The sequence below is a fragment of the Vipera berus genome, assembly GCF_964194415.1.
Source record: "Vipera berus genome assembly, chromosome: 5".
NCBI classification, from domain to species: domain Eukaryota; kingdom Metazoa; phylum Chordata; class Lepidosauria; order Squamata; family Viperidae; genus Vipera; species Vipera berus.
Genome location: NC_138207.1, coordinates 65,188,216 through 65,200,918, shown reverse-complemented (window position 1 = coordinate 65,200,918; position 12,703 = coordinate 65,188,216).

The following is a 12,703-nucleotide window of genomic DNA, read 5'->3' as shown; positions in this document are numbered from 1 at the left end:
ACTGCAGCCAGGTGGGCATGGCCATCTAAGTGCTGCCAGGTGGGCGTGGACAAGTGGGCGTGGCTGGGTCGACGCGAAGGATTAGGTGCAGCCCATTCGGGGTGGATGACTCAGGGCAGAGGACTTGGTGTGGGTGGGTAGGCATGGGCAAGTGGGCTCAATCATGTCGGTGTAGCTGGCTAGGGGGTGCCAGATGCGCATGGGCAAGTAGGCGCAGAACAAGTCACCGCAGGCAACTGGAGGTGGAGCCAACTCGACACCCCGCCAAAACAAAAACCACCCAGGGACATGCTGGCAAACAGGAATCAGGGAAGCGGCAAAATTTGAAAGGCAAAGGGTGGATTTCCCCCTCTCCCAAAATGCTCCTTTTTTCTTGCTGCTTCCTGAGCAGAGATTGTGATCCCTGGCAGGGAAGGGAGGGGCTGGACTCCCCCCCCCATTTGGTGAAACAGAGCAATTGTTTTGCTTTCTAAGCAGAGATTTCTCTGCTAGGTTTGGTGGGCTGGTTCACTACATGGAGCATATGAGGATGATCAGCACTGGATGTAACTTCTACATTTGTTTAGTTATAAATCCAGATATCTCACTAAAGCAAGGAAGGGATTCATCATTCTCCATTTGGTTAAATCCACAGAATTGGAGAAGGGGAGGGTGGAAATGGAGAAGGAGGAGATAAACAACAACATATCTGAAAATCCCCAGCTTGGGAAATCCTCTATTAAACTATATAATATTGTAGATTATTGCATTTTCTTAATGTCTCTTTCATTTTTTGGCTTTATGGTGAAACATTCTGTGTACCCATTTAAACTATACTGATTTTATTAGACTTTATTCATGGATTCATGGTTCCACTGAAGTAGTTTAAGCTAATTGCCTTCCAAAGATATTTGCTTATAATTGCTGGTCAGAAAATTAACATCTCAGTTAAGGAGCAGACAGAAGCCTTAACAGCAAGTCACCTCAACTACATATTATGATATCCTCCATTGCCCCATTGCTGTGTTCAAAACAATTCCTGTCATTATCTAAGAGAAAAGGATACCTTGGAGGCTATCTTCTATTTTTATGTGCACTCAATCTAAAGAATGTTTTCTTATTTGCTTTATTGAACTCCTTGTTTTTACAGAATTCTCTATACGTGATCTATTGATTGAACAACTACCAAGAGTTTAATTATGGTAGTAACTGTCTGAATTGTTCTAATGTCTGAATTCTTCTAATGTATTAGTACCACTTTATAAACACCTAGTAAGACCACACCTGCAATACTGCAGCCAATTTTGGTCACTATATGACAAAAAAGATGTTGAGAGTTTGGAAAAAAAATCAGAGAAGAGCAACTAAGATGATCAAAGGCCTGGAGACTAAAACATAGGAAGAACGGCTGCAGGACTTGGGTTTGGCTAGTCTTAAAAAAAGAAGAAACAGGGGCAACATGATAGCAGTATTTGAGGGGCTGCCACAAAGACGTTATTCTCCAATGCACCAGAGGGCAGGACAAGAAACAATGGTTGGAAACTTAACAAAGAGAGAATTAAGGAGAAACTTCCTGACAGTGAGTGTTGTGTAGTGGGTTCTGGAGAGCAGGAAGGACGCAGAGACAATTAGTACAGCATGACAGCTTTTTATTAGGTGAAAGTGACTGTACTGGGGAATAGGGGCTACCTGCCCCTGAAACCTCTTAAACCACACAGAAAGGGTGGCCTCCCCCTTAACTTTTACTGGGGCATTTTGGAAATTGGTTAACATGATACTGGAGGGCCTCAATTTAACCCACTGCTTACTCCGGCCGCAAACAAGTTTAAATGTCTCGTCGGAAATAATCGAGACTGTAGAGCCGGAGTCTAGCTCTATTTTACAAGGAATGCCGTGTAAATGGACTTCCAATTTTAGTTCGGGTTTAAGCAGCCGGTGGGCCCTGGTATGGCAGGTGGCCCTCTGGCTTTCGAAAAACCCCATGCTTGTCAAGCTCCGGGCCCTGGTACCTTTCCCCGACGAGTTCTCCGACTGTCGTTGCGATGTGGCCCAATTTTCTGCAGGCCCGATATGTGGTCGACCAGAACTTGCAGTTCACCCATGGGTGGTTGCCTCCGTAGCCTCTGCATTTTGGGGATGGAGCTGCCTTCTGCTGGCTCTCCCTGTGCTCGCGTCATCGCTCCCATTGTTCCATTTTTCACTGGATCTGGTCGATGTCAGTTTCTTCCTCGTCTGTGTGCTGGCCGTACATAGCACCTTCGTAATGTATTGCTTCCTCTTGTTCTCGGATCCTGATCTGCCAACTCAGACGGTTGGCTCTGAGTATGTGTGGCCACTAGCGTGGTGACTAGCTGGCCGTAGAAGGGGGTGGAAAGATGCCTCTTTCCTCCAGCACACGATGCCGTCCCCTTGTGAATTCAGCTCTTTACGGCAAAGCAGGATCCCATCCTCATCGCCACTGTTGTGTAGTGGATTGTGGAGAGCAGGAAGGACGCCGAGATGATGAGTACAACATTACAGCTATTTATTAGGTGGAAGTGACTGTACTGGGGAATAGGGGCTACCTGCACTCCTTATATACCTGGCCAGTGCCTGGCCAGGTACACAACCAACCAATCGGATTGAATCTCTGTTTTCCGCCAAAACTGCTTCCCACCAAAACAGTTACAGTTCAATGCCTCCTGGTGGTGACTCTTATACAATGCTTTACATGTTCCTAAAAGCCTAATACATAACAGTGAGGACAATTAACCAGTGGAACAGCTTGCCTCTAGAAATCGTGGGTGCTCCTTCACTGGAGATTTTTAAGAAGAGGCACTTGTCTCAGACAGTCACTTGTCTGAGATGGTATAGGTTCTCCTGCTTAAGCAGGAGGCTGGACTAGAAGACTTCCAAGGTCCCTTCCGGCTCTATTCTATTCAAATTTTGTAGATTCAGGAAGTTTCTTGCACTTCATCTGAGCCTTGTTAATGCTGATCAAAGGTGTTGCAGATGAATTTTATTTGAAGTATTTATTTATTTATTATTTATTTATTAATTTTATTTGTATACCGCCCTTCTCCCGAAGGACTCAGGGCAGTGAACAGGGCAATACATGTTAAAAGACAAAATACAAAAATTAAAAGAGATTAAACAAATGCCCACAACTCTTACAATAGATTAAAACACATTAAAAGTAATAAAAACCCAACCCCATCCCATCAGGCCAGGCCAGCTTGTTCGAAGAGATACGTCTTTAGATCGCGCAGGAAGGAGCGCAGGTCGGGCGCCATCCGGAGCTCAACCAGAAGACAGTTCCATAAATCCGGCGCACCCACAGAGAACGCCCTCCCCCTGGGGGCCACCAGTCGGCATTCTTTGACCGGTGGCACCCTGAGGAGGCCCTCTCTGTGGGAGCGTACTGGGTGGAGGGAAGTTGATGCCGGCCGCAGGTGCTCCCCAAGGTATTCCGGACCCATGCCATGTAGTAATCCATACTCTTGATAAGGCCGTCTAGCATCTCTCTCTTTCTCCTTCTCCCTTTCCCTCTCTCCCCCTCCCCTTCTCTCCCCCTCGCCTTTGCCTTTCAAGGTGATGGCATCATATTTCATGGAGCTGGAGGAGTTGAGATGGTTATGCATATTCTTATGTTAAGCACTTTCAGTACTGATTCAGATTTGCCCTATTCTTTAATCAGCTTTCTCTCTCTTTTTAAGAGGAGTTATGCAAGGAGGGGAAGCTTGACAATGGTCTCTGAAATGGAAAGAAATGAGTCAGCTAAGATTTTTGCCCTGGATTCAGGGTTTCTTTGTTCATGTGTGTGTGTGTGAATCTCAAAAGAAATGAAGAAAATAATTTTCTGGTACACTTTAATTTGCTTTTCTTAAAAAAACAACCGCTTTTACTCTCAAGAGCATTGTAACACTTTTGCAATGCACTTGATAGTATTTCCAAACATATAGTTTTGGGTCTAATTTTAATGCTTTTTTTTTCTTTCTGAAGCATAACCTGGTACTATTATTAATAGGTCAACAAGAGCAGAAACAATAAATACTGTATTTTCCGGCGTATAAGACGACTTTTTAACCCATGAAAATCACCTCAAAAGTTGGGGGGTCGTCTTATATGCCCAGTCATCTTATACGCCGGAAAATAGTACAGGACTGCCCTGCCGGCTCCCGCCCGACGCTCTTCCCTCTTGAGGCAGCATCGCTCCCCGGCTCCTAAGGAGTCCTCGGGGATGCTGCCTCAAGAGGGAAGGACTGCCCTGCCGGCTCCCGCCTGATGCCGGAGGGCTCCGCCGATGCTGCTTCAAGAGGGAAGAGCGTGAGGCGCCTGCCATGGCTCTTGAGGCAGCATCCCCGAGGACTCCTTAGGAGCCGGGGAGCCTTGCTGCCTCAAGAGGGAAGAATCGTCGGGCGGGAGCCGGCAGGGCAGACCTGCGCGCGCGTGCGTGCGCAGGACTGCCCTGCCGGCTCCCGCCAGACGCCAACCTGCCCTGCTTCCTCCACAGTGAGAGGGGAGGGCGTGCCTTCCCGGGCTCGCTGATTTTCCGGCGTATAAGAGGAAAAATCTTGAAAATCATCTCAAAAGTTGGGGGGTCATCTTATACGCCCAGTCGTCTTATACGCCGGAAAATACGGTACCATCAAAACAGTATGCCCTTCTTTTCACTCACTAGATAGTGCATTAAATTCAGGCCCAAGAAATCAATAAACCAAAACAAATTTGTCACCAGTGGATTAAAGTGAGAAACATGCAATGTTTTGTCCCTGTATATTGGAAAACGTAGGCACCTTAATGTAAAGATCACTCTGATTTTTCTTTTGTTGTACTGAAATAAATACCACATTACTTCCTTGTTTTCTAGAATTTGCTGATAGAAGAAACACAATTATTTAGATTTGGTAATCATGGTAAGTACAAGATGGAAAAGAAACCATCACTGAAAGGCCACAATTTTGATTCTGACTTGATGGTGTTGGGAAATCCGGATTACTTACGGGAGCACCTGCTGCCGGCGTCAACTTCCCTTCGTCCAGTGCGCTCCCACAGAGAGGGCCTCCTCAGGGTGCCGCCGGTCAGAGAATGTCGACTGGCGACCCCCAGGGGGAGGGCGTTCTCTGTGGGCGCGCCAGACCTTTGGAACCGCTTACCGGTTGAGCTCTGGATGGCTCCCGACCTTTGCTCCTTCCGACGTGATCTAAAAACTTATTTATTCGAACAAGCCGGCCTGGTCTGATGGGTTTGGGGGTTTTAATATTGATTTTAATTAATTTTATTGTATCGGGCACAATATTTAATTTTTCTTAACTTTTGTATCTTGTATTTTTAATATATTTATTGCCCTGTACACTGCCCTGAGTCCTTCGGGAGAAGGGCGGTATATAAATCAAATAAATAAATAAATAAATAAATAAATAAATAAATAAATAAATAAATAAATAAATAAATCTCAGTAAGAAACAAATAAAACAGACAATTCAAGAAATAAGACAAAACTCCTACTTATCAAACTCCCTATTAGAAATAGGGAGCCAGAATTTGAAAAATAAGAAACCAATGCCTTCATTCCTAAATTCTTTATTTACGAGTTATATATGACTTCTACAACAGGAAGAAAGAAGACAGCAAGAACCAGGTCATCAAAATCTGGATTTGATAATAAAATATTATTATATAAACAATGGAGAATCTTGAGCCAAGATAATTTTATGACTACATTCTCTTTCACACTTCCAGATTTATTAATGGGATCGATATCTTCTCTGGGTTGCAAACCGAGACAGAGAATTTAGTAATTCTTGCTCCTGAACTTTTTCTGGTTTAGTATTCTCCCTCCATATCTATTTCTATCACTACTATCTAAACATTTATTTATGATGTTTCAGCTTCTACTTCTGTCCCAGAAGTATCTTGTTATGTTTAGGAATGTCCAGTGCTTTTTTTGTAAAAGAAAAAGGTGCCAGAATTCACACATGTCATACAACCCGCCTTGCCTACCCTACAAGGTTCCATCCAAAAAAGGTGCCGGAACTCTGTTCTGAGCGTTCTATGAGAAAAAAAAAAGCCCTGGGAATGTCCTACTCTAGAAGTAACGTGGTAGTGGTCTTGATGCCAGCCTTGCATTACATTATTTTTTTTAAAAAGCATGAAATATAATAAATTCCAAATCTATTATAATAAAGGCAATATAGTAGATGCAGAAGGATCCTGCCTGTCTTCTTTGTCACATATCACAATAGTTTTAACCAAAGCATCTGCTCTAAAAATGGCTGAATTAGAAGATACATGATCTTTACAGTTATTTTTAGGATTTGGTCTAAGCAGATGCAAAAATATTGCTTGCTGTGTCACAGCCACCATTTTCTATTTATAAAGTGGAGTTCCTAATATGTGACTATGTACTTTTTAAATCTCTATTTACCCATCCCATTATAATTCAAATATAAAGGGAGACCGTGGGAAGAAAGTGCAAGTTTCTTTGCTTAATTCTGTCAATTCTGCCTTCTGTCTCTGAGCAGAAATTGCCAATTATATCAACTGTTGGATTAACAACATGACTAACATCTGAATGTCTAACAAAAATGTTCATTGACACATCTCTTGCGGTTTCACAAAAATAAACAAGCCAACAAACACATTAAAAGATTTCTGAAGGAAAAACCAGTTATCTGGTTTAGCTCCTCTGACACATAATAAGAATTTATTTTCTAAGAAAGCATAACAAACCCAAAAATCCTGGTCTCAGAATGTTGCAAATAATCTCAAAATTCAAACTGAGGACTAGCAAAGTTTCAACATGATTTGAACAACGCTTCTTTTGTTTACAAAATTCCAAAATTCCAGTTATATATTGTCAACTATTATCAAACTTCTAAGTCACCTCTGCCAACTCACTGCTGCCAAGTCATCCCAGAACAATTCAACGCCAATTTGCCTCCAGGACGACTCGCTACAGGCAACTGGAGTGAGAACTGGGTGGGCAACTGGGTGGGCAAAGAGCAGAGTGATGGTGGCAATGGCCAGGGGCTTCCCATTTTCACACACACATCCTCTGCCACCACTGCAGGCTGTTCTGCAGCATCAGCGGTGTTCAGGTCATTTGGTGGTGGCAGCGATGCATGGGGCAGTTGGTGGGGAGATGATGGAGGCTGGGCACATCCCATTTTCACACACCCTACTGCGACTGTTGCTGTCACTGCACCAAAAAGAGATCCATCGCCTGAACACTGCCACCACTGCTAAATGGCCTGCGGCAGCAGTAATAAAAACAGGAGATGAGTGAAAATGGGAAGCCCCCAGCTACCACCACCACTCTGTACTCTGCACTCTGCCCACCCATTCACCTTCCCACCTGCCCATCTCTCTCTCTCTCTCTCTCTCTCCAGCTGTCCATGGCAAGTTGTCCCCATGGCAAATTGGGCATGTTAAGTTGTGCTGTGATGACTTTGCAGTGGTCAGCTGGCAAAGGCGATTTGGTGGTGGCGAGCTGGCCATGCCGAGCTGACTGTGCTGAGTTGTCCCATTCCACCATGAAAGGCAAAGCTGATGATCACAATGGAATGAAGTAGACTGGCCTTTCAATTGTTTCTTTCTAGAAGCTCATGCCTAGGAGGCAAAAAAAAAATTCAACCCAAATTCAAAAACCAATGCTGGGACGAGATTCAGGGTGGAATTTCCTGCTGGAAAATGGTGCTTCTTGCTCTTTTAAAAAATCAAGTATTGTAGATGCCCAGGGAAGAAAATTCTTTTTGCCGAGGTCAGAGATGCGGGTGCCAAGGAGGCCACATTTTTTTCATCCCGAATGCAAAAACAGATGCTGGGACGAGATTCAGGGTGGAATTTCCTACTGAAAGATGGTGCTTCTTGCTGTTTTTAAACATTGAGCCTTTTGGGCGCCTGAGGATTTCAGATTACCCACAGAGGCTCCAGGCACTTGTTCCTCATGAGAAGATAGCAGCCTCCAGCCAGTTTAGAGTTCTGAGAGGTAAGGGAACAGCCCTCTTTCTCAAACATCACTCAGTGCCTTTAAAATGACACTGGATTCACACACTTTCTTTTCTAATCACTTTCAGAAATTGTTAATTTTTCAGCTAATAGGTCCCTTTTGATCAACAGCCCTGGGTCAGTTCTACTACTGATACTCATCTGATCACAATAAATATTTTCCTTTGCTAAGGAGAACTCTGCGCTTCTTAATCTATTCTAGGTGAGCCAGTTATGATTCATTTCCTGTTATATAATCCCATGGCTTTCAAAGACTATTTGATTCTTTGCAAAAGGAAATGTCAGGCATGACATTCTGGCCACAACTCTTATTGTGAAAGGAGGAAGGGGAGGAGGAGATGGTGATTATTGTTGTTGTTGTTGTTGTTGATATTATTATTATTATTATTAAACTTTTATTCATTAAACATGAGCCTCAGTCAACTGAACATTCAATTTGCCTAGCACTAATGGTTGACACGGGTTGCTGCCACATCCTAGGTATCAACGAGGTACCTCCTTAAAATGTAAGATGTTCTGAGTAGTGCAGTTTTTTGTAGCTTTGTTGGAGTTATTGCAGGAAGCTGCAGTTTCTTGATGTATTTTGCAAAGTTTTTGGACATAGTTCCCAGTGCCCCGATGACAATGGGTATCACTGTTCTATGTTTCATCCATAATTGTGCAGTTTCGATGGCCCTGTCGCGGTATTTCATAATTTTTTTCAGTTCTTTTTCTTTGACTCTGGCATCTCCAATTGTTATACCCCTGTCATGGACCGATCATTACCTCTTGCGGTTGGTCTTCCGTTTTGCGACTCCCTGTCGTGGGGTGGTTGAACCAACGAAATGGTTCCACCCTACGTGCTTAATGGACCCTGAGCAGTTCCAGGCAGCGCTTGGGTCCCCACCTGCCTCCTTTGCTCACAGCTCGGCCGACGCCCTAGTGGAAGCCTGGGAAAAGGCGGCCATGGAGGCACTCGACCTAGTTGTACCCATGCGGCCCTTGACCCGGTGCAGATCCCAATGGGCACCATGGTTTTCCATGGAGCTCTGGGAGATGAAGCGTCAGAGACGGGGCCTAGAGAGCTGTTGGAGATCCAGCCGATCTGAGTCTGACTGGTTGCGACTAAGGTCTTTCACAAGATCTTATCTCGCGGCGATGAGGACGGCAAGGTCTAATCACTTTGCTGCCCTCATCGCGTCCGCAGATAATCGCCCGGCCGCCCTGTTTAGGGTAACTCGCTCCCTCCTTAATCAGGAGGTGAGGCAGGAGCCCTTGCAGGGTCGTGCTGAGGAGTTTAGTCAACATCTGTTGGACAAAATCGCTCAGATTCGGACCGGTTTGGACTCCGACTGGGCAGAGTCTGACGATGAGGACGAGGGCAGTCTTGTTGATATTATCTGGGAGGAGTTTGATCCTGTGACTCCTGAAGATGTGGACAGGATCATGGGGAAGCTGAGCTCCACCATGTGTTTGTTGGACCCGTGCCCCTCCTGGCTGGTTTATGCAGCCCGGGATGGGACACGAGGCTGGCTCCAGGCAGTGATAACTGCTTCTCTGAGGGAGGGTAGTTTTCCTGCCACCTTAAAGGAGGTGGTGGTGAGACCCCTCCTCAAGAAGCCTGCCCTGGACCCAGCTGTATTAAATAATTTTCGTCTGGTTTCCAACCTTCGCTTTCTTGCGAAGGTTGTCGAGAGCGTGGTGGCGCATCAGCTCCCTCTGTTCTTGGAGGAAGCTGATTATCTAGACCCGTACCAATCGGGTTTCAGGCCCGGGTACAGCACGGAGACGGCATTGGTCGCGCTGGTGAATGATCTCTGGCGGATTCGGGACAGGGGTTGTTCCTCTGTCCTAGTCCTATTAGACCTCTCAGCGGCTTTCGATACCATCGACCATGGTATCCTGCTGCGGCGCCTCAGGGGGTTGGGAGTGGGAGGCACAGTTCTTCAGTGGTTCTCCTCCTACCTTCTGGGACATTCGCAGTCGGTGTTGGCAGGAGGGCAGAGGTCGACCTTGAAGCCCCTTGTTTGTGGAGTTCCTCAGGGATCGGTCCTCTCGCCTCTCCTGTTCAACATCTACATGAAGCCTCTGGGTGAGATCATTCGTGGTTTTGGAGTTGGTTATCATCAGTACGCTGATGATACCCAGCTTTTTATTTCAACCCCCAACCACCCCAGTGATGCCCTCGACGTGATGTCCCGTTGCCTGGAGGCGGTCCGGGTCTGGATGGGGAGGAACAGGCTTCAGCTCAACCCTGACAAGACTGAGTGGCTGTGCGTGTTGGCATCCCAGGAAATGCAGAATTTTCCATCTCTTAATATGGGGGGTGAGTTATTACCCCCCGTAGATCGGGCTCGCAACTTGGGGGTCCTTCTAGATTCACAGCTCTCCTTAGAAGATCATATAGGAGCTGTGACTAGGGGGGCCTTCGCCCAGGTTCGCCTGGTGCGTCAGTTGTGGCCCTATCTAGACCAGGATGCCTTGCGTACAGTCACTCATGCGCTCGTGACCTTTCGTTTGGACTACTGCAATGCTCTCTACATGGGGCTGCCCTTGAGGACCACTCGGAGGCTTCAACTGGTGCAGAATGCAGCCGCGCGAGTTGTGTTGGGGGTCTCCCGATACTCCCATGTTACACCTCTGCTCCGCGAGCTGCATTGGCTGCCAGTTGCCCTCCGGGTGAGATTCAAGGTGCTGGTAATGACCTATAAAGCCCTACATGGCATGGGTCCAGATTACCTATGGCAGCACCTGCTGTCGGCATCAACTTCCCTCCGTCCAGTGCGCTCCCACAGAGTGGGCTTCCTCAGGGTGCCTCCGATCAGAGAATGTCGATTGGTGGCCCCCAGGGGGAGGGCATTCTCTGTGGGCGCGCCAGACCTATGGAACCGCTTGCCGGTTGAGCTCCGGATGGCCCCTGACCTTCGCTCCTTCCGGCGCGATTTAAAAACTTATTTATTTGAACAATCTGGCCTGGTCTGATGGGTTAGGGGTTGGATTTAGTTTTAACACTGTTTTATTATTGTATTATATTGGGCATAATTATTTAATCCTTTTAAACTTCTTTTTTAACTTTTGTATTTATATTTTGATATTTATTGCCCTGTACACCGCCCTGAGTCCTTCGGGAGAAGGGCGGTATAAAAATTTAATAAATAATAATAAAATAATAATAATAATAATCTCCTGGTACAGCGATATGAATCAATTGTATGCTTCGGTTCTCTATGATTGTGATATCTGGCGTGTTGTGTTCCAAATGGCGATCTGTCTGTATTCGGAAGTCCCACAAGATCTTCAACCTTTCATTCTCGAAAACTTTTTCCACCCTATGTTCCCACGACTTTTCGGACACAGGCAAGTCGTATTTTTTACACAATGCCCAGTGGATGATGATGATGATGATGATGATGATGATGATGATGATTATCTACCTTTTTTTCTCACTGGCATCTTTCTTTGCTCCATACCTTCTCCAGTCTGATTTTATTCTGTCCTTTATGTCCTATGGATTTTTGATCCCAGGTTTGATTGTGATCCCTTCCCAGTATAACACAACTTTTTTTTTCCTGCCACCCCACCCTTATGCCTGCAGGAACAGCTGCAGAAAGGCTTTGAGGAATTTTAAGTGAAGGAAAGTTTCACAGTGGAAGGCATCCTTTTTTTAAAAAAAAATCTGCTGAAAGGATACAAATCAGACCCTTTATTGGCCTTCCCATGCAGCGTTCAAGCTGGAAACATAAAGCCAAAAAAGCAGAGATTGAGAAAGTAGAGGGTAAAAAGCAAGTACCAAAAAACTTACACATTTCTACTCGTCAGTTATCAGATTTTACCCTTTGTTAAATTGATGAGTGACAGCCTAGAGCTTTACTGTCCTTGAAAATGTCAGCCCTAGATCATTATTTGATGACTATCACTACCAGCATAAAGGTCCTTGTGAAGAAGGAAGCTAATGTTGCTGTCATACAATTCAGTGGCCAGCCTGACATGCCTTTTGTCTGAGCAGATGCCATGGATCTTCTCCTGTCAAAAGATTCAGCCAAGAATATCATATACAAAAGGGATGGAGGAGACTTAATTTCTCCTTCACAGTTTCCTTGGGTGATGGAATGTTATCATTTTGTAAAGAGATATACTTTCAAAAAAGAAGACTAACTCCCAATGTTAGCATGGCTTGTTTTGTGAAGACATCTCTTTCCCATTTCCCCCCCCAGTTAATTCTGTTTGGCTTAATGCTAATATAAAGGGTAGAGATATCTAGCTCCGGTAATTAAGGAAATTAACTTTTGCAAAAGAAAAAAAGTTTTCCTGCCAAAGGTCTAAGCTTACTTTTAACACTGATATCCATCTGAACAGAATAAATATATTTGGTCATTTATTTGATGGCAGCTCACAATAAATATACTGGAGACTTATACTGTATTTGAAACTAGTTAGCTGAAAGTAAAATTTTTGAAAGTGAATGTTAGGAGAGAAGCTTATATTATGTTTACATTATGTTAATATTATGTTTCATTGTGTTAATATTAAGTTTATATTATGTTAATATTATGATAATTTATGTTAATGTTACATTAATATTATGCTAATATGTTAATATCATTCTAATATGCTGATATTGCATTAATGTCATGTTAATGTTATGTTAATATGCTAATGTTATGTTAATGTTATGTTTATGTTATGTTAATGTTAATTATGTTATGTTAATTGTATTGTAGTGTATTGTATTGCATTGCGTTGTGTTGTACTGTAT